Here is a 21486-nt window from a genome sequence, read left to right as displayed (position 1 = left end):
GAAGAGGGGGGAGGGAAGGGAGGACCTCCAAGGGGCTGCTTCCCCCACTGCAACTCCTCCCAGAGGGAGTTCAAACCTGCCTCAGGCCTGGTGGGCCTAGCTGTGCTCTGCACTGTGACCTTGCATGTGTGTGTGTGTGTGCGCGCGTGCGTGTGTGTGTGTGTGTGTGTGTGTGTGTGTTTTGGGGGACACGGAGGGGGTGAGAGTGTGTGCATGCTGTGAGTAGGAGGAGCCTGGAAGTTGTGCTACCCCTGATACCACCCACTCTAACCTCAACCCCTCCACTTCCCTTCCTTTCTCCATGGGTTTTGAGGTCATACCGATTTCTAGCTGTGTGGCTTTGGTGAGTAGGTTAACCTCTCTGAATCTTGGTTCTTCAACAGTAAATTGGAGATGCTCATAACTTCCTCCTAAGGCCATTGTGAAGAAATGAGATATCTCATTTACTGTGCCTGACTCTTACGACATGCTAAGTAGGTATCAATCCTCTTGTCCTCCATTCAAATCCACCTCTCAAAGCCAGGTGAGGCAGGGTTTTCAAGGAGGGTGCCAGGAGGCAGAACCACCCACAGGCCCTGGAAGGATGGCAGCGGACGTCTGGGCTTGGAGGAATGCTGCCCTTCACCCCTGACTTGCTGCTCAGTGTGGCCTACCTCAAGGCTGCAGGTCCATGACCAGTTAGTCAGAGAGGGTGACTTGTTCTGTGGCCTTTCCCCTGTAATTTGCCTCATATTATCTCCTCATGAGTCACCTTTTACTAGAACACACAGGCTCAGACTGCCATGGGCAATTGTCCGTGCACTTGTGACTGGGCTCCAGCCCCCACCTCCCCTGCCTTCTCCCCGCGTGTCTCAGTTGACTGAGATGGAACAGCTCCCCTGCTAAGGCTTTGTCCAGCAGCCCAGTCCCCCCATACTCTCTGGAGCTCCTCCGAGGCCCCTTTGGGCATCGCCAGTAGGAGATAGCCGGATGACACTCTGGGCTCAGCCACCAGCATAGCTCTGTTCCATGAATGTCCCTTAGGGGCTTGACTGCAAAGTGACAAATATCAATGTGCATGTTAGTCTGCACGCATTTCTATACCCCAAGGGTCCACCTGGCCTGTAGGGTCCATCTGACCCCGAGGGGCTATGCTTCCATGATGAACCCCCTAAATACATAATGGATGTCGAGGCCCTTTCCCAGGCAGCGAGGTCAGGGAACTCCCCTGGCCCTTCTCTTCCTTTGGGTCTGGTTCCGTGGCTTGCTCCACTGGCTGAGACTCCCCCCTCTATTGGGGGTTAGCAAGATGCCTGAAAAGTAATCCTCCCCACCTTCCTTCACCCCCCACAACAGCGCTGTTAGTCAGCCACACTTGAGTGTGAATTACTTGAATCGCATTGCTTTGCCTAGTAACATCCCCAAGGGAAGGGGATTTTGCTAGAAGTAGAGCGAGTGCCCAAATTACTCATGATGGCCCCGGGCAGGCTCTGCCTTTCAGAATTACTCAGCTTCGTGCCATCTGCGCAAGCAGCAGAACGGAATAGTGAGGGGAGAACTCCCGTTGGCGTCAGAAGGCCTGGTTTGAGCAGATGAAAGTGCTCTGGAGACGGCAGGTCTAGGGGACTGCAGGAACGCCCCAGAAGCCTGAAAACGGGGGGGGGGGTCTCCCTCCGGGACTTTGCGAACTTGGTGAGGTATAGATGGTCATTCAATTACCTCTGGCCTGTGCCCACTGCCCATCTTGCAGTCCAGACTCCCCTGAGCCTGAATGCCAGAACCTGGTGACACAAACATCTGGCCACCAGCAGGGGTCACTGTTTTGGTGTCCATGGCCAAATGAGAAAGCTGTTTCTGGGTTTGGGGGAGACTGGGAGCTGGAAAGTGAAGAGGCTGCCACTTTGCTAGGGATGGGGTTGCCTCTTGCCAGGAACTCTTTTGCAGGCAGACAGCAGACAAACTTGAATTTGGCCCCCAAATCTGAGCCCTCTTCGTGGAGGCCCCCAGCGTGGGCAGTACCTGGTCAAGATCTGCATCCCCCACCCCGCAGATGCCCCCACACCGCAGGCGATGAACCCAGCTGCTACTTACCTCTGCCCAGGCACACCACACAACGCTGGGTGACCTGGGGAGCAGCCTGTGAGCGCCTCAGGAAGGCAGCATGTGCAGTTAAGATTTGGGGCCTAGGACTGACTTGCCAGGTGACACTGGGCAGCTTATGGCCCCACCTGAGGCCCTGTCTGTAGTGAGGGGCGGGTGAGAGGTGCCCTGAGGGACATTCCGGCGCCTTAGCTCTGCCCCTCCTACCACTCAGGGCGGGCCCCACCAAGGCTCAGGAGCCCGCGTGTGTCTGGGGAGGCGCTTCCATAGGTCATGCTGGACAATGGGGCCCAGGGTCCCACTCAGGAGCAGGCCCAGAGGGCGGCTCCTTGTCCCGACAGCTCCCTCCTTGCTGGCAGGAAAGTCCCCCATGAAAGAGCCCATAGATGGCTTTCGGAGGATTCTACCCTCCACCCCAGGGAAAGAAGTAACATCTAAACTCCTGTCACTGACACTGGGATTATTGACAAGGAGGAGCCTCAGGACACAGGGCATTCACGGGAGCAGGAGGAGGCCCAGGAGGGGAGGACAGCTCAGAGAGAAAGTTTCCCTCTTAATGTCTTCTCTTTGCAGGTGGAACTTCACTGACACTAAGTTCTGGTACAAACCTGATCCTATCTGAGCTCACAGTAACTTTGGGGTGTGTGTCGGGTGGGGGGTGGGAGGTCCCAGATGGGAGCTTGAGGCGCACAGTGACTTGCCCGAAGTCGCAGAGCTGAGTCTCAGCAAACTCAGGCCTTGTGACTGTGCTTAAGACACAGCTGGGCCCAGCGGCCCCACGTGGGTTTGGGGTAATTTAGGGGAAATTGTGCAGGTTTCTACAGCCATGTTGGGCTCTTGAGGGACAGCTCTGCCAGGAGTTCAAGGCTCCAGGGCTGGGGCTTTTGGCCTGAAAGCTGCTGGCTAGGCCAAGTCAAGGGGTTTCAGAAATAGAAGGGTCCTCAAAGGTCATCAAGGTCAACCCGACCCCCTCAGCTTACAACAGAAACCACTAAGGTGCAGGGGTCAAGGCCATGAGCAAGGCTGCCATGAGTTGGAAACGGTGGAAAGTGCCTCCTGTTTCCTGATTGTTCTTCCCAGTGGTCCTGGGCTCGTCACTCTCCAGTAAGCTCTGCTATAGGTGTTGGTGACTGCTTTCCTGCCTCCCCACCCGCACATACACACGTGGAAACTTTCTCTTTTACACTCTCCCTCAGGCTTCTGCATTGGTACCCCTCTCTCTATTCTCTCTGCCCTCCCATTTCACTGCCTGGTTCCACAGCCGTTTGTCTGTCCACCTGTGCACTCATTCATTGAGCAAAGGTTTATGGGCATCTCCACGTGCCAGGCTCTGTTCTGGACCAAGCAGACCCGGTCCCCATTCCCCTCTTGAAAAGGGAGAGACTTCAAATGAATAATCCCACCAACATTTAATGAGGCCTGTATTTCATGTCATGAAAGAAAAGCACACAGTGCAAGGACAGTGTATCCCTAAGGCCTGACCCGGGCTGGGCAAACCAGGAAGCCTCCCTGCAGGAAGCGACATTATTCTCAACTCCACCAGTTCCCGATCCATTCCTCTGGTGTCTCCTTGGCCGAGGGCACGCTCCGTGAGGCCCTGGAAGACCATGTGAGGAGTGGAGTGAGCACATCTTCTGGACTCTGACAGGACTGCTGCCGTGAAACTTGGGGCAAGCTATTAGCCTCCTTGAGCCTCAGTTTCCTCACCTGTAAACTGAGGGTGTAAGTGGCCAACCCTGAAAGATAGAAAGTGGTGACAAGTAAACTGCCTCTTCTCTCCTTGGGCTTGACACTGAGAATTGATGTTGCAAGCCTCCCAACTTGTTCCTTATTCTGGTTTGTTCCTGTTTTACCCTGTGATGTGAATGAGTTACAAAAAGGCTGATATGACCTGACTGATTGTTGGAAAGAGCATTGGTTTTGGAATCAGAAGGCTAGGGCTCAAGCGCTGCTTCTTTGTCACATAGCTATGTGGACTTTGGCAAGTTGCTCTCTCTGGACCTTATTTTCCTCATCTGTAAAATGGGTCTGCTTATGTCCCAGATGGTGGAGGTGGCACATACCAGCACCTGTCTCTGTGGAGCACTGAGAACTTTACAGAAGGTTCTTCTGCCCAGAGAACAGTGCTGGGTGGATTTGGTGGTAAGCTAAGGGTCTGGCACGTGCACGGGTAGGATGGAGGCCAGGCCAGCCCACTGTCGGAACACAGCCTGGCGTCTAGCTCTGGCTATTAACATCGTGAGCCCCATGGCTCCCATGTTGTGGGCTTCCATTGGAATAAACAAGCAGCCCTTGGATGGATGTGGTGGTGTCAAGGACAGAGGGCCCAGCTGGATTCCAGTGCAGGCATGGCTCCTGCACGGGGACCCAGAGGGGCTCATTGCTGCCTCTGCCTCCAGCGCTCCCTGCTCCAGACCCAGGAAGCACTCTTCCTCCTGCAGGGCCATCAAATAGTCAGAGCAGAAGATGGTGGGGCTGCAGAGCAAGGCCTCCAGGTTAGCCCGCCCTTCATGAGGTTTATGGGCGTACCGTGCCTGGGGGCCCTGGAAGTCCATATCCCCTCCTTTAATTCTCTTTGCTCTCTGTTCACCAGTATTTCTTCTTTTTCCTTTGTCCTGCCCTTCTCTCAGGGCTCACTCTTCTCATCTCTTTCCCTTCATTCATTCAGCGACTTCATTGACAACCTCCTTCTTACTTGGTCCAAGGTGTAGGCAGGTGCCCAGGATGGTTGGTTGAGTGGTTTGCAAAAGCTGGGTTTTGTCAAGCGAAAATACCCTTAGATCCCCATCTATAAAACAGAAAAGTTGAAGCATCTCGGCTTTGCCCACCTGGCCCACGGACGGGCATGAAGTTGGCCCCAAACAGTGTAGCTTGAGACCCACAGCTCTGGTCCAGTCCCTCGTTTCATACAAAGGAGAACAAGGCCCAGAGTGGACAGGAGTTTGCCCAAGGTCACACAGTGGGTCGATGGCCGAGCTGGGGCTGGAACCTGCATGTCTTGACTACTAGTCTAAAGCCCCCTCTTCCCCGACCACCCAAGTCCCTTCGGTTTAGCTGTAACTTCTCACAAAGCCCCTCACCCACCCTTGGTCTCTGCACAGATACCCCAGACTTTCCTCCTGCACATCAGGCTTGGTCTACAACATTTAATGTGCTTTCTGAAGGTGATGGGAGGCCGATGGATCATGTAGGATGTGGGCGGCATCCAGGTGAAGTGGATCTTTAGGACATGGCCGCTGGGACGAGGGAGGAATCCCCTGGAGGGTACACCGACAGCAGCTATGGATACTGGGGGAGGAAGTGGAGAGATGGTGCGACCCCTTGCTCTTGATCAGAAGGGTTATCATAAATAATAATAGATTCCAGATATTGATCTCAAACAGTATCTCAGGCACATACAGTATGATTTAATCCATTGGACAACTAGTGAGGTATTTTTATTGTCCTGAAAAGGAAACTGAGGCTCAGAGAGGTGAAATGATTTGCTCAAGGTCACACAGCCAGTGGCAGAGCTGGGATCCGAAAGCAGTCTGGCTCCAGAGCCAGGCCCAATCACCCCATTAGAAACAGCTGGGCTGTTTGTAGGTGGAAACCTAGAGCTCTAGAAGTACCAGCAGGTACTCCGCTCCTTCTCCTCCCCCTGCCCACACCCACACCTGTAGGCCCTCCTAATTACCATAATGGCTCTGATGGGCCTGCCCAGGTGAGGGGGCGGGGCTTGGCCAAGAGGGCCTGCCCTGGAGCACCTGGCTGTCCTTGGCTGCTGCAGCCATTGTGTGTCTATATATTTGTCTGCTGCCCCCAAACAAGGCAAGTCTCCATCTGTAAAGGGCTGTTTGATCTCAGAAGCCATGTCTGCATAGGCAGGGTCTGTGAGATTCAAGACTCTCTAATGCATGTTGTTAAGACATTTGGCCTAGAGAATGGTCACAAGGGAGTTTAAAGCAGGTTGCTGGTGCCTCTGACGGCTGGGGAATCTCCAAGCATTTGTAGGCACGCTCTTGGGCCCTCTGCCTTGAGATGGGGGTTGGTGCTGCCCCATCTCCTGGTAGCACTGCTCCTTTGGCTTTTCAAATCCTGGAGGTTCCTGGAGCCTAGAAGTGCATTTGGGTGTGAGCCCCACTGTAAGAAAATCCAAGATATTTTCACCTCTCACCCCTTGGCCTCAGCGAGGAAGAAAAACCAGTTTCTCCTCCTGCAGGCCTGGGACTGGAGGGCACCAGGGACCACCTGCTTTTCCCACCCACGTGCCCACCCGACAGTAGCAGCTAACATTTTCATCCTGGCTGGGCTCATTAACCCCAGGAGCTTGGAAGTGGGAGAGTGAATTTTCTCATTTCATGAAAATTTAAACTCATGTGCAGAGGCAGCCGGGGCCTACCTCGTTATTTCCTCTCTCCTGCCCAGAGATATTCAGTTCTCTCTCTTCCTGGTGAGAGATAGGGTGCTGGAAGGAAACGAGGGAGCTGCTGAGCGAATGACTCATTCTGTTTGGGGGTGTTGCCTGATGGGGAATTCATGTGAATAACCACCATTGATTGAGCACTGGGTGCCCCCCCCACACACACACTTCATATATTTATTTCATTTAATTTGCACAACAACCTTGTGAACTAAGGATTCTTTTCTCAATTCCACGGGGGAGGGTAAGGACTGATGTTCAGAGAGGTAAAGTAACTTACCTAAAGTCACACAGCTAGAGAGTGGCAGACCTGGAATTCAAATCTGAGTCCATGTGCCACTAAGGCCTAGGCTGTGAGTACTGTTATGTGGCTTCTTACAGGAGCGGCGGCTGCTGACAGCCTCTGGGTGACAGGGCCACATTTGAAACACACTGACTCCTGGCCTTCTAGCTTGGGGACTCAGACCACTTTCCTCAGCTGGATCTGGGTGTGCACCTACTCAGGGGTGGGTGGGATGGAGGTTACCTAGGGAGAAGCTGGAAATGAGATTCTAGCCCCTAAGAAGTGCGTCCCTTGGTTTGTGCTTCGGGGGAAGAAGGAGTTAGGGTTTTGGAATCAAACCTGAGGATTTGGGGTCTTGGATGTTTGCTAACTTATCACATGCCAGGTTAAAGTAACTTACGTTCTCTATGCCTCAGTGTCCTCGTTTGTACAATGAGGCTAGTGTCAGCATGTCTCTCTTAGGACCTGCTCGAGGATTACTGAGACAGTGATGTCTTAAATAGCGTTAGCCCGGTGCCTGGCCTGCGGGGGGCACTCATAACCTGTTAGCTCCCCTCTGCAATTCCTTTCCAGAGCGGCAGGTGCTGTATTGTCTGCTATGCCCCTGTGGAAGGAAGGGGCCAGCCTGCCATGCTGATGGAGCGACGGGATCTCAGATGTGCAGGAGTCAGCAGTGGAAGGTGCCTCCACATCCCAGGGGCCAGTTGCTGTGGCGAGCTCCCTGGCATGAAGGCTCTGTGCTTCCCTTACAAAGAGGACACCCTTCTCCTGAGGCCTGTCGGGAGGGCTGTCCCTGGGCATGGGACCAGGCGGCAGAGGGGAGCCCAGTGCCTGCCTAAGCAGCTCAGGACCTCTTGGGGAATCATCTCCTGTGCTTCCCACAACTTTGAAAAGACACATTCCAGGCTTGAGGAAATTAGTAGGAGCCATCCAGCAGTGTAGACAAGAAACCTCTGCTCTAACCAGGGCCTGGCAGTGGCAGGTTGGCCTAATCAAGGAAGAGGCCATTCAGGAAGGTGAATGGCAGCATTGGGAAAGTCACAGGACAAGAGGTGGAATGTAGGCGTGGAGGGGCAGGAAAGGAGCGGTCCCAGGCCCTCTAGAGTTGCATTATTGTTGATTTCTCTCCACAGCCTTGTGAGGCACAGGTGCAGTCACTTCCATCTTACCTGTGAGGGAAGCGAGGCCCTGGGAGGCACACAGCTAGTGGCAAGATCCTGGAGGGGAACCCCCGTCTATCTAGTTCCAAAGCCTGAGTTATTTCTACCGCTCCGTCAAGTTCTGGGCATGGCTAGTAGTGCCGGCTCTGCTTGCTCATTGGAAGACCCATTAGCATCGTCTCTCAGTAAGAAGCATAGAAAAGCCAAGTGTTGAGTCAACAAAACTCTGGGTGGGCAAAAGCAGCCACCACTGGGAGCTCCTGGGGACAAGACCACACCAGGGGCTCATGGTGCTGACTCCTCTGAGGTCAGGTCAGGGTTCTCTGGGCAGATTTTGAGGCTGCATTTCAGACCATAGCATGTCTGTGCTCACATCCCCTTGCCCGGCCTGGAGGCTCTGCTTGGCTTCCCCATCCACCTGTGGTCAGTGTGAGGCCCAGAACACCCAGGGCAGCTCCTTCTCCATACCACCAGACCTTCAGTTAGTCCCTGAGCTAGCTGATGGCTGAGATGCCAACCTGAGAATTTCTACAGCATGGTGGCTGTTGGCTTTGCATCAGAAAGGTCTTGTTGAAGCCAGACAGTCCAGAGCTTGACCAGATCCTGCAGAACCAGAGCCTGGAGGATTAGGGGGAGTCAGAGAATATGTGTTTTAAACCACTGGACTGTCCTCAGAGCCCACTTTGATAACAGTGCATTCAGAGGGGGACGTGTTTCCTCTGGACCTAGCCCATGCCTAATACAATGGAAGCATTCAATAAGTAAGAAGCAAAAGCAAGGAAGAAAATAAAGTAAAAGAAAAGAGAAGATGCATACTTTGTCCCTCTCACTGTGAGTGTAATATCTCTCTGGGGAGATAAAACACCCACATAGAAAAAATGGATGCCCCTGCCCAGCCCAAGATAGCCCCATTAGGCACTTGCAAACACCCACTGCCCAGATCAGACAGGCAGGGCTGGCAGCACTCCCGGGAGGAAGATCGGGACAGATGGGAGGCAAGGGAACAGGACAAGCAAGCTCTGCACCCCTCCATCACACCCAGTTGAACCAACACACATCAAGTGCCTCCTGTGTGCCGGGCCCCAGGCTAGCTGCCGAAGCTATGAGAGAGAGATGGTTTCTGCATCTAAGACATGATTGTTTAGAAAGGGAGATGGACGTGTAAATAAGAAATGACACCTTGGTGTGGTATAGTGAGAGATCATAGCACAATGACTAAACTCTGGGCTCTGGAATTAGACAAGGCAGGTTCAGATGGCAGTTTCATCACAGCCCAGCTGAGGGACTCGGGGTAAGTTCCTAACATCGCTCAGTGTCAGGTCCTTACCTGTAAAACGGGATCATTTTAGAACATAATGCAGAGCGTTCTAAAGAGTTATGAGGATGATGCATGTAATGAATTTGGCCCCAGGCCGGGCCTGGGAATCATGCAGCTGCATGAGCTGTGTTGATTATAATGTACAAAAAGATTAACTCTGTCAGGGTAGGATCAGGGGCCGTGAGGCCAGGACAGAATTTTGAAGGATGAAAATGAGTTCATCAGGCAGACAAGGATGGAGGTCTTTGGAGGCGGTGGGAACACGATACACAAAGGCTGCCTGAAGCATGTGATAATATATTATCTTCAAGGATGTGGTCAGAGAACCTTGACCCCTTGGGAGTGACTGGGCCTTAAAGAATTGGAGGTGAAAAGGACGGGAGAGGCGTGGGAGATGAAGCTGTGGCCCTATCGGGGAGGGTACTAAATGCTATATAGTATGGAGTTAACCAGGGTGGCTACACAGCTGCAATCATGCTGCCTTTTTCTGATGCGTATTCCCTCACAGACATTACTAAACGATCACAGATGTCTTCTTTGCTGAGCCAGGAAGGGACTTGGCATCACGGTTGAATTCTGTAGGCAGCCACTACAAACTGATTGGCATTGACCTTGAAGTTTTAGGCTATTTGCCATCCTGGAGAGAGGACTAGATAACTGGTCCTTCCAGAACCCACTCACACATCCCTGCTCCCCGCTGGGAGGCTTATTGAGCCTTTCCTGCCTTCCGCCACACTGTGGTTTGGGCTGCAGTGAGTTGGCAAGCCATAACCTTTCCTTCTCTTAAGCTAGCCTTCCCTGAGTCTGTGTCCTAACCACGGGCCTTGGAGGCAGCTGGAGCAGCCGGCCGTTTGAGGTTTGGCTGGCCCTGGACCGTTCTACCCCACCCTCCCCATAGCACCATCCATCCCTGGCCAGCGCTGACTGTGTGGTGGGTGGGCCTTCTGCTGGAGCTGGCTCACTCCTCACCTGTAGCTGCCGCAGCCCAGGGCCACTGCATTGAGCCCAGGGACGATTTCAAAGCTTGCCCGAGATGCTTCCAGTCTGGGCAGAGCCTCATGGTGCATGTGTGAGTGAGGGATGTGGGTAGGGTGGGGATCATTCCCAGACAGATCACGGCAGCAGGGGCCGGGAATAGCCTAGACAACTCCACGTAGTACAGACACGCTCCATGTAAGCAAGTCCTGAGTGTGGAGAGGCAGAAGGGAAGGGCACAGACTTGGGTTCCAGACAGCCTGGGGTTCAATCCTGGTTCTGCTGCTTACCAGCTCTCTCCCTTACCTCTTTATTCCCCAGTTTTCTCATCCGTAAGGTGGAGATACTATTAGGAATTCCTCATAGACTTGTTGCAAGGATTAACTGAATGATTCTAAGGAAAGTGCTGGCACTTAGCAACACTATATGAAGAGTAATTGTTATAAGGAAGGAAGGACAGAATGGGTACAGAAAAGGCTTGCGAATAGGATGGAACAAAAACGAACATACCTTTGCAGGATTGAAAAGCTACATAGAGGGGCCAAGGTTGCTGTGGCTCCAGCTTGCTGAAAGCTCAGTGCTTCCCTCCTGGCTATCAGGGGCCTGGGAACCCACAGCCTATCTTGCCCCACCACATTAACCCCAGGACAAGCTTCACTCCTTCTCCACTGAAACTGGCCTCCCTGCTCCCTAAAGGCATGGAGCGCCTATGAATCCCCTGCAGGTGACCTACTCCAGCCTGGTGAGATGAGAAATTAATCTCCCTTTAATCCTATACTTACTGTACGGGATTCCACGCCCCAATGAGACAATGAAATTAACCTGCCACTAATTTTCTGTTTGCCAACTCTGGGTTTCAGCATTTTCAGCCCTGTTTTTTCCAACTGTCTTTAGCTGGGGGAAACTAAGACCTAATCTCTTTTCTTATTTATTCTGTGTCTTCCAAAAAAAAAAAAAATGAATCACACTGGCATTTTGCTCTACTGGTTTGGGAAGAACCGTGGAATGAGGTTTCCTGTCTCTCCCTGAGGGCACAGATTCCAGGCCTGTCACCCCAGCCTCTCCCCAGCCTTCTGGGTGCGTGGGGATTAGGGGCCCATTATCTGTTTGCTTACGTGGAGTCCAAGTGTATCAGTCACACACAGGATGACTAATAGCCACCTCCTTGGGAACTGCGGGACAGGGGAGCCCCAACGCTCAAATACCAAGTGCTGGTGTGAGGTGAGGACCTGGGCCCTTCTTCCCAGGGTGTGTGTGTGTGTGTGTTTGGGTATTAGGGTCGGACCCTGCCTACCTGTTTCGCCTCTATTCTCAGAACCGAAGGCTCCAGCCTCTCCAGCCGCCCTTCTGTCCTGAGCTTGCTAGGCTAAGCTGCTTTGTCTGCCTGGCCTCCCTTCTCCCTGCTTGGAGTAAGGCCTTGAGCATTCTGTGCCTTCATGAGACAAGAATAATGACCTGGGTGGGAAGTGAGGACTAAATAAGGATCTCACCTAAAGACTGAGAAGTAGGTGACATTCACAAGTACTCCATACATGGGAGCTAGTATTGTTGTCACCTGATTCAAAGATCCCACCTTTGGTGGCAGAAAGAGGGTCCTCTCTGCACCCCCTTAGTGCCTTGTTCACAGCTCTGCTCTAATGGGGGGGCCCCTACTGGGAGCTGTCATGCTAACCCTCATTCTGTGGCTTACCCAGAGCCAGGAACAATGTAATCTCTACATTTCAATCCCTCAACTGCAGAATAGAAATAATGGCAGTAATGACCTCATTGGGGTTGTCAGGGGATTAAATGAGATAATGCTCCTTAAGGGCTTAACACAGGCAGACCTTGCAACCTTGTGTGAGCAGTGAGTAAACTTCATGATGGCTTGTTACTGTTGGTAACATTGTTACAGATCGAGGGACAGATTGTAAAGTCTGTGCCTCCCCAGCAGAGCTCCCTAAAGGCGGAGACTGGCATTAATTTTTCTCAGGACTCTCAGTACCCACTGGGCCTGACTCCAGAGTGTATCAGATAAGGCTGCGCAGGTTGAGGGATGTGCTTGAGCTCAACTGTCCTGATGTTCCCACTCAGTGCTTGTGTCCCTGAGTTTGCCTCCTATACCATTTGAAGGCACTTGCCTCCCCTGGGCTGTGTCACCGTGACATATAAGCTGCACTATTGCCTTGATGATGTTGATAACCACGTCCCACTCACTGTCTCAGTCAATGTCCCAGTGTCACTGTACTGTCAGCACCAGGCCCCTGTCCTAGAGTGTCAGAGCTGGGGGAGATCTTGGACACCATCTGAAACCATCTCCACATTTATGCATGAGGAAACTGAGGACCAGAGAGGTTATCCAGCTCATCTAAAGCCACACAGCAAGTTGGAGGCAGCACTGGGATTGAATTCAGTCTCTTAACTCCCACTGAAGGGCTCTTTCTGTCACTGTGCTGCCTGTCGTCACATCAGAACCACTGTCATCACTGTGTGGAGGAAGAAGAACACGGATATTTATTGAGCATCTACTATGTATCGGGCATTGTGTAGGCTTCCATGTGTATTAGCTCAGTTATTCCTCTAAATGCATCTGGAAGAGGTGACATATGCTCTCCATTTTACAGGTGGAAAAACTTAGGCTAAGAAAGGTAAAGCCACCTGATGAAGTCAGAGCAAGGCAGTGATGAAGCTGGAGTTCAAACTCAGATCTGACTGCAAAGCTTGTGCTCTTTCCATTCTTCCTGCAGTCTCCTGTGGACAGATGGGCGTAGCTGGGCCTACCTCTGGGTGGATGGGCAGGGGGCTGCCAGCCTGGCCTCTCCATCTTCCATCTGCTGTGGGCAGATGTGGATGACACTTGGACAATCAAATTACAGACAGTGACTGAGGACTGATGAAAGGCCAGGGCTGGATTTCCCTGGTGGCATTTCCACTGCCTCGGTGACCCAGCCCACGGCCCCTCCCCTGGGACGGGCAGATTCCCACCTCTGCCTGAGGGTGGGAGGTGGGTTTGCAGTGGGCTGGGGGTGGGCTGGGGCTGGCGGAGCAGCAGAGACCAGGGCCCGGCAGCTGCCACGAGCCTCAGGCCAGCGGTGCCAGGAACAGGGCAGGAAGTGGTTTGTGGGAAGTGGTGACGAGGCTGAGACAGTGCAATGTGGCTCTGCCTGAGGTTTTTGCTCTGGAAACCTGACTCATGTGGATGAAGACCAGGCCCCCTCCTTCCCCAGGGGCCAGTTAGTGCAATAATTACAGCTCTGGCCTGGCAGGGAAGGGAGGGTGTGCTCTGAGGAGGAGGCCAAATTGGGCTGCAGGAGCCCGAGGCCGCCCACGGGTCAGTGGTTTCACCACCAGTGGGTGGGTGGAGGACCTGTGGGCGGGCGAGTTCGCAAAGGCCAGCGCTGTGCTGAGCAGCGGGAACCGGCAGCTGTGAGCTCCGCCCGGGGGACAGCTCCCCGAGTCTGGAGTCCTTGGTCCTAGCCTCAGCTTGGTTCTGACTCACCGCGTGAACCTGGGCAAGGCCTTTTTTTTCTCGGGGCCTCACTTTCTTTCTTTATCTCTACGATGAGGTTTCCACAGCTCTAAGAATTAGATGACTCTCCCTGCCCCCACACAATCAAAGGCGCATACTAAACCACAAGGGAACAAAATAACAACAGGGAAAACCACAGCCAACAAGTGGTAGCTGCTAGAGATGTACCGGCCCTGCTCTGCACCCTCAGCAGGGTTTCTGTAACCCTCCGACAGCCCTGATGTGCCCAGGTCACAGACTGGGAAACAGGCCAGGGGTGCCCGGGCCCACACACTGCAGAGAAGGGGAAATCTTTTGAATGTGTCTCACCTGCCCCTGATACCCGCACCCCTTACCTGGTGCCACTGGCCTGCACGAAGGCCTACTTTCCATGCTGCCTCCTTAGCCACTAGTCAGGCCAAATGGATAAGAGATTCCTTTCCTCCATGGTTCTGGGAAGTAGGACGCTGGACTCTGCTGCCCAGATATTTTGTCGCTTTCTAAGGCATCTCTTACCTAACCACCACCATACTTATCTCTCCCCCCACACTCCCCATCAAGTCCTAGGGTGACAGAACCAAAGGGGACCTTAGTGACATAAAGAATGAAGCTGTGGGGAGTCCTAGGGAGCTTCCTCGGGGAGCGAGTGGGGTGGAAGGGCTGTGTGTGCCCAGCTCTGAGAGCCTGGCTGCCGCTTCTCCCAAGCCCACGGTCACCGGTGTGTTCCGCATGCAGTTTTATGGGAAGAAAGTGTTGTCCTGCACAAAACAAATTTGACTATTCCTGGTGGAGTTCAACCCTCCAATTTAATAGATGATGAAACTGAAGTTCAGAGAAGGGAAATGACTGACCCCATAGGTACTTGATGGCAGAGCTGGGACTAGAACTTAGGTGTCCTGACTCTCGGCTCGGTGCTCCGCGTCTTCCCACGCTCTGTCCAGGTGTGGAATCAGAGCAGGAGTTGCCTGCTGTGAACAAGGGTGGAAGCTCTTTGGCTGTCAGACAGAAATTCTAAGCAAGACGTTTTGGATTTTGTTAAGCAGGACATGGCTACTAAATTAGGGTGAAGACCAGCTTGCATCCTCCTTTCCAGCTTTACTGAGATATAATTGACATATAACATTGTGAAGTTTAAAGTGTGCAATGAGATGATTTGATACACACACATACACACACACACACATTCTTCACTTCACATAGTTACCATTTAGTTGTTGTTATGGTGAGAACATATAAGATCTCTTGGCAACTTTCAGTGTAATACGGTACTGTTAGCTATCATCACCATGAAGTACATTAGATCCCCAGGGCTTACTCATTTTATAACTGAAAGTTTGTACTCCTCGACAAACTCTCTCCATTTACCCCCTCCTCTACCAGCTCCTGGTAACCCTCAATCTGCTCTCTGTTTCTATGAGTTTGATGGTTTGATGTTTTTAGATTCCACCTATAAGCGAGATCATACCGTATTTATCTTGCTCTGTCTGACTTACCTTACTTAGGATAATGCCCTTAAGGTCCATCTGTGTTGTTGCAAATGGCAGGATGTCCTTTTTATGGATGAATATAATATCCCATTGTATATAAACCACACTTGATCTATTCATCCGTTGATGGACACCAGTTTGCATTCTTTTTTGGGGGAAGTGGAGCAGTTCTGGCCGGAAACAATAAATCTTCTAGCCGAGATAATGCCAGGGAAGCAGTTATCAAGAGCGTCTGCATACAGTCGGTGCTCAAAACTGCAAGCTGAGGCTGAAGCAGCTGTGTTTGCCTGCAGGGTCACCTTCCCGCTGTCTGACTCACAGAGAAGAATCCAGAAGGAAGGCTGAGCTCAAAGCCAGGAGAGAAGGCCAAAATTTCCTTCCCATGGCACAAACCATGGTGAACGTTTCCCACCCCCCGCTTTGCACCTTCTACAACCTCTGGCTGACTATTGTGGGGCACACTGGTTTGGGGGTACAAAGACCCCTGGCTCCAGACCAGTGGTCCTGGGTCCTAGTCCTAATGTGCCACCAGCTCCTTCTTCTGGGCCTCAGTTTCCTCCCCTGTGAAAGGGGGAGGTTGGACCAGGTGGTGGCTGTCAGCCCTGGATATCTGGAAAATCACCGTTCAAACCATCCAGGAGCCCAGGCCTCACTCCAGGTCAACTGAACCTCTGTGGGTGCCATCTGAGTGTTCTTTGTGCTGATGCCCAGCGAAGGGTGAAGGCCCCTGGACAGGAAGTTTCTAGGATCCCTGATGGTGGGAACACAAGACAGCTGCATGGGATCTCAGTAGACTGCAGGGCTTAGATTCTCCTCTTAGCATGAGTGTGGGTGAGTGACAGTGTTGACTGAATATCCCTCTCACAGTAGCTGAGCAGACACTTCTCTTCTGCCATGTGACAGATGACAGGCGGTGGGCCCCTGGGAGCTTACAGAGAGGAGGCCACCCAGGGATTGGTCTCCAGGGCTAAGACCCCAGAAACCTCATTCTTCTCCCCACAGGGCAGTCTGGGCCACTCTGATCAGAGCATGGCCCCCAGGGAGCTCCCAGTTTTGAGGCAAACTCTTCCAGCAGGAATTGGGCCACCTCAAAACTTGGAGCTCTCATGTCCCGGATGGGGATCCTGGCAGACAACTTGGGTTGCGGACACAGTGGGAGCCCACTTAGGACCAGCACCCAAAGTCAGACTCCAGTATCCAGCTAAGATCTTGCTGCCTCTGGGCCTCAGTGACCTCATCTGTGAAATGGGCCATGTAACCCACGCCCATGTGGAGTTAGGGAACTGCTGTGGGGATTCTGGTGAAGAGACCTTTAGAGAGAGGGTCAGTCTGTGCCAGGATTTAAAGTCTCGGAGGGAATGACAGGAGGGAAATTAAAGCTCTGGGAGCAAGGGTCAGATGATATGGCATTGGGAAAGCTGGACTCAGGAAGTCTTTATACAAAGCATCATCACGCAGACCCATCCATGGGTTTCAAATGGATACAGGGAAATATTTTCACCAGTGGAGCCCTTTAAAAAAAAAAAGAATTTTACAAGGAGTCCCTGTTTATAAAACATAGATAAGTGGAACTCGTGTGGTTAAAGTGGGGGACAGTTGTCCCAGGGTCCCTCCTTCCCCCGCCCTCCCGGCAACAGTGGTTTAATTTGGGAATAACATTTGAAAACCATTAACCTAGAGCGGGAAGATCAGCTGTTTCCATCTCCTCCTGAGATTCAGCTCAGGGGAAATTAGTATAAAATGTAGCAGGGTAACTGGGGGTGGATATCAGGCAGCATTTCCCAGCAGCGGGTTGGGAGGTACTGTGTCCGGAGGACCCAGGGTGCTGCATGGCTGTACCTTAGTCCTACCTGAGGCAGGAGGGGTGAGCAACAGCCTCCTGTGGGGCCTGGACCTCCTGCTTCCAGGGGAGGGCTGGCAGGAGGCCTTTCCTGCCCTGGTTCTTGGTTCTGTGCATAAGGGTGAGGCAATGGCCACTGGCTAGGTCCTCTGGGGGCATGGAGGCCTTGAGGTGGGGAAAGAAAAAACAGAGTGACTTCCCTTCCTCTTCACTTTGTTGACCTGTCTGCCGAAGAGGAGCAGGGACAACCAATCAGATGACAGTGGGATGCAAAGGACACAGGGGGAGGAGGAAAAGAGAGGGGAGATCAGAACTGGGAGGGGACACCCAGGGGTGAGTTGGAGGGGGCAGGATGGAGAAGAATTAAGGTGAGAAGACACAAGACTCAAGGGGAGCAGAGTTTGAAGGTGAAGTCCAGGCCGCCCCAGCTTCAGGGCATATCAGAATTCACCACTTCACCAGCTCTGTCAAGGTGCCCGTGCGAGCTGCCATGCTCACCCACTTGCATCCCTGCCAGCCCTCCCTAGCCAAGTATTTCCCGCTCCAGCTTACTTTCCACCTGCTTGTCAGAATAATCTTTAAGAAAAGAAACACTGTGCCACGTCACTCCGCCCTCCACCCCCAGCCCCGACTCGAAGGTCGCAGTGCCTCCCATCTTCCTGCCTGGGTATCCTGCCAGGGGTCATCTCCCCCTTTCATCCCGTTGTAACTAGTTAACAGGCCTCCCGGCTGTTCCTGGAACCCCCTAAACTAGCTGTCATTCTCTCCCATCCCCAAATGGCACCTAGCCTAGAATTGCCAGATAAAACACAGGACACTCTGTTAAACTTAAATTTCAGATAAACAACAAATACTTTTTCAGTATAAGTATGTCCCAGGTGGTGAATTCCCTGTTTATCTAAAATTCAAATGTAACTGCATATCCTGTATTTTTGTTTACTAAATCTGTCCGTCCCCTCTAGACCTGATGTTTATCAGATCAACTGTCCATCATTAACGGGCTATTGGGAGAAAGTGGAAAGTTATTTTGTAGATCTTTTCTTTGAAGTAAATTTATTTAAGTACATTTATTCTAGATAAATAAATTTTTAAATTTTAAATAAATCCATCTAAGTAGGACATCCTAGAGACCATGTTCCTCCATGACTTTCCTGACTTTTGTGACCCAAAGGGAGGAGATTTTAGGAAAATAAGGGGGTGGGGGATGGCCTTTTAAATCAGAAAATCTAGGTTCAGGTGTAGGATCTGTCACTGATTCCCTGACTGGACTTGGGGAGTCTCTTTCATTGCTCTGGCCTCAGTTTATTCATCTGTAGAAAGGGGCTAAGACTGCCTCCCAGGTGGCTGTGGGATTCGTGACTCATGAGCACACCCTGAGAGCTAGCCATGTGAGGGTTTCGTTATTAAGGCCTTGTTCCTGGGGTTCCAGGGCCACCTGGACTAGAGGGCTGGGTGGTGCGGTCAGAAGTTGGCCCTGTTTGGAGCTCTGCCCTAAGCGCTAACTAAACCCCTTGACCTCTTGGGTCCGCCTGGTCGGCCATGCAGTTCAAGGTTATGGTCACTGGGGGTCAGGCTTGCACATGGAAGGCTAACCTCTGTCTTGATGGTGCTCAGAGGGGCAGTGAGGATGGGGCCTGAGACAAGTTTTACGTGGCTCCTGCGGCCCTGGATCTGTGACGCACAGCTCTGGAAGGTCAGTCGTTCTTCTCTCTTGTATTTACTCTCTGCTTGGCGCCTCCTGGAGGGCTCCTTATCTCTTTGGCCCTCATCAGGGACCCCATGGAGGAAGCTGGGCGAAGTGGCTGGGTTCTGGAGCGAATGCTGGGCAGCGAGTTTGAAGCGAGCTTGGGTCCCAGTTCCAAGTCTGCCTTCTGCTAGGTGTGGGTTGTGTCGCCTCCTGAACCTTGGTTTCTTCCTTGGCAGGATGGGGTAATAATGCCTCCTCTGCGGGGGGTGTGTCAACATCTGGTGAGTTGTAGTGTGGCTATTGGGCAGGGCTGACATCTCTAGACCAGACCAGCCCCTGCCTGGAATGGCTTACACTGAGGCAGAGACATGATACAGACACAGGAAAAGAGCCTAGTGCAAGGCCACCACATGATCCCTTGTCCAGCCCTGGAAGCGGGCACAGGGCTCCAAGGAGGGAGGGCTGCTGTGGCCCCGAGAGGGGAGTTCGCTGGCCTGATCCCTCATAGCCAGGAGGACGAGCTCAGGGCTCACCGAGCAGGAAGCTGATCGGGGCTCTGTGGCATCTGTGCCCTTGGAAATGGGCAGTGGGTCCGGTCCCCAAGGCAGGTGTGCCCGAAGGGACAGGTCACAGCCTGGAGGCTGTTGGGCCCCTGGGATTTCAGATCCAGTTCAGAGTCTTTCCTGGGCACCTGCTCTGGCCGCGGGAGCTTATTCTAGAGGCAGACAAGGATGCTTTCAGTGCAGTGTCAGTGAGCAGCAAGGTGGCTCCAGTCTTTGAACTCAGCACCTAGAGAAGGCTTTTGCTGCTCATGGTTACCTGACCTTCTCCAAGAACGTCACACACGCTGCTCTGTACTGTGCAGGGATAATGGTGGATTATCCTGGTTGTCCCTGGAATTGCTGGCCAGTAGCCCGGCTGCACCTCTGTAAGTGGATAGCCGTGTACTGGGTTCTGTTCTCTGGCCCCAGCATGGTGTGGCTGGGCTACTCCAGGAAGCCCGAGGGCCCTGGGTTGTGCCCTTCCTCAGGGTGGGTCCCGATGGCCTTGATGGAGTGCCCTCTCACCCCCACTGGGTTGCTGCGGTTTCCTCATCAGCAGAAATGACTCCTCACCCACAATTGCATCAGTCTTTCCACAGACAGAGTGAATCACATTGCAAGATGTGGTTACAAATGTGTCTTATGCTCTGGTTAGGGGCTGGCATGGCCAGGCCAGGATGGGGGTTGAGCCTGACTGTGCTTAGACTTGGACTTGGAAGAGGGAGGCAAATCCAGGAGGGGAATGTTGGGAGTGTTAGGTGTTAGAAGGTAGGTGTTAGAGGACGTGGATCGCATCCACACAGGGGAGGGGACTGCAGCCCGTGTGCTGTGACCTTAACCGTGACCACACTGGGTACCACAGGGCTTACTCACTCCCATTTCTACCACTACCACCAAGAGGAAAAGAAATGGAGAGAACCAGCTGATTCATCCTCTGATGCATTGCAGTGGCCTAGGGGGAACTAGGGAGATGAGCTGATTTCATTTCTTCTTTCTTCTCTATGTTGAACTCCATGGCTGGCTTCCTTTTCTGCTGATAGGTAGTGGCCAGGGGCTGAGGGCTTCTAACCTCAAGACCAATTTCTCCCTTCTTTCTGCTTCACCAGTCTGGCCTATAGCTGCCTGGGTTGGAACTGTCTCCAGGAAGAGGTGAAGAATCCAGCTGTTTGGGGGAGAGGAGTTATTACTCTTCCCAAAGGCAAAACATGGCATCCTTCTTCCCACCTGATGCAGTAAGAATTATGCTTCCCAGTTTTCAGGTCGAGGGTGGGGCCTGAGGGGAACTTGGTGAGCACCTTGCTTCTCTACTCTCTTTCTGAACCCCACAGCACAGTTTGGCCCGTTGCATCAGAATCACAGCTCCCTCAGCACCTGGCAGCAGGACAAGGGTGGAAGTGGGTGGCAGTGTCTTTTCCACAGAGGGAAGAGTATTTTTGCAATGGCTCAGAGGTGGCCCAGGGAGGGCTCGGAAGTAGATATGGGGATTCAACCTCACCACTCAAGCGGAAGAAAAATGGGCAATGGTATATGGAGATGCGGAACAGAGCAACCTAAAACACAGGATCAACACAGGTGAAATCACACCTGCGGTGTCCAGGCCACTCGCAAATTTGCCTGAGTGACAAAGAAACTTCTGTAAGCCACTGAAATTCGGGGGCCTTTTTGTTACTGCAGCACAGCCTACCTATCCTGACGATACAAATGCCAAGCTAAGGGAATTGGCCTTGCTCCTAAAGGCCGTAGGAAATAAATACAGTCTTAGAATGGCTTTGCCTCCATCCCACACTGGGGTTAAGGGTGATCTGTCTCCCCTCTAGATTGTAAGTTCATGAGTTCAGCAATATGTCTGGGGTTTTTCCACCATTGAGTATACCTGAGGCCTAAGACAGTGCCTGGTACATGATTGGGGCTCATTAAAAAGTTGTGTTCCTCCTTTCTGCCCCTAGTTTCCCTCCGCTCCAATTTAGTCTTCCTGTGAACACCATTCACTCCCTCCTGCATGCTTAATTTCATCCACAAATATTTATAAAGAGTCTGCTATGTCCCTGGCACTGTACTTTGCATATGTTGTCTTACTTTTGCACTAACATCGACAGGGGGGCACTTATCCCGTTTTCCAGATAAGGATTGTGAGCCCTGGAGCCCTTCCCTTTCTCTTCCACTTGCATCCTTCCTTCGTTATTTTCATCTTTATTGGGTATCCACTGGGGCCAGCAGGTATTGAGA

At 52.4% G+C, this 21486-nt stretch overlaps 3 long non-coding RNA genes across 3 annotated transcripts in view; 1 reads left to right on the top strand and 2 right to left on the bottom strand.

Moving 5' to 3' along the window:
• Window positions 1-3469: 3469 nt before the first annotated feature.
• On the bottom strand, window positions 3470-10991 carry LOC109393307 (uncharacterized). Its single transcript, XR_002126227.1, has 2 exons — window positions 10728-10991; window positions 3470-3815 (listed from the first exon to the last, which is right to left on the bottom strand). It is a non-coding gene; the product is annotated as an uncharacterized LOC109393307 (long non-coding RNA).
• Window positions 10992-11070: 79 nt separating this feature from the next.
• LOC109393308 (uncharacterized) overlaps window positions 11071-21486 on the top strand; it is a 46939-nt gene continuing 36523 nt past the window's right edge. Inside the window, exon 1 of the long non-coding RNA XR_002126230.1 lies at window positions 11071-11438. This is a non-coding gene — a long non-coding RNA (uncharacterized LOC109393308). The remainder of the gene's footprint in view (window positions 11439-21486) is intronic.
• Window positions 19147-21486, bottom strand: part of LOC109393309 (uncharacterized) — a 13119-nt gene continuing 10779 nt past the window's right edge. The window contains exon 3 of the long non-coding RNA XR_002126232.1: window positions 19147-20422. This is a non-coding gene — a long non-coding RNA (uncharacterized LOC109393309). The remainder of the gene's footprint in view (window positions 20423-21486) is intronic.

Source organism: Hipposideros armiger, unplaced genomic scaffold (assembly GCF_001890085.2).
Source record: "Hipposideros armiger isolate ML-2016 unplaced genomic scaffold, ASM189008v1 scaffold_373, whole genome shotgun sequence".
Taxonomy (NCBI): Eukaryota; Metazoa; Chordata; class Mammalia; order Chiroptera; family Hipposideridae; genus Hipposideros; species Hipposideros armiger.
Note: the sequence above shows the minus strand (reverse complement) of the source record. Positions and strands in the feature narration are given on the sequence as shown.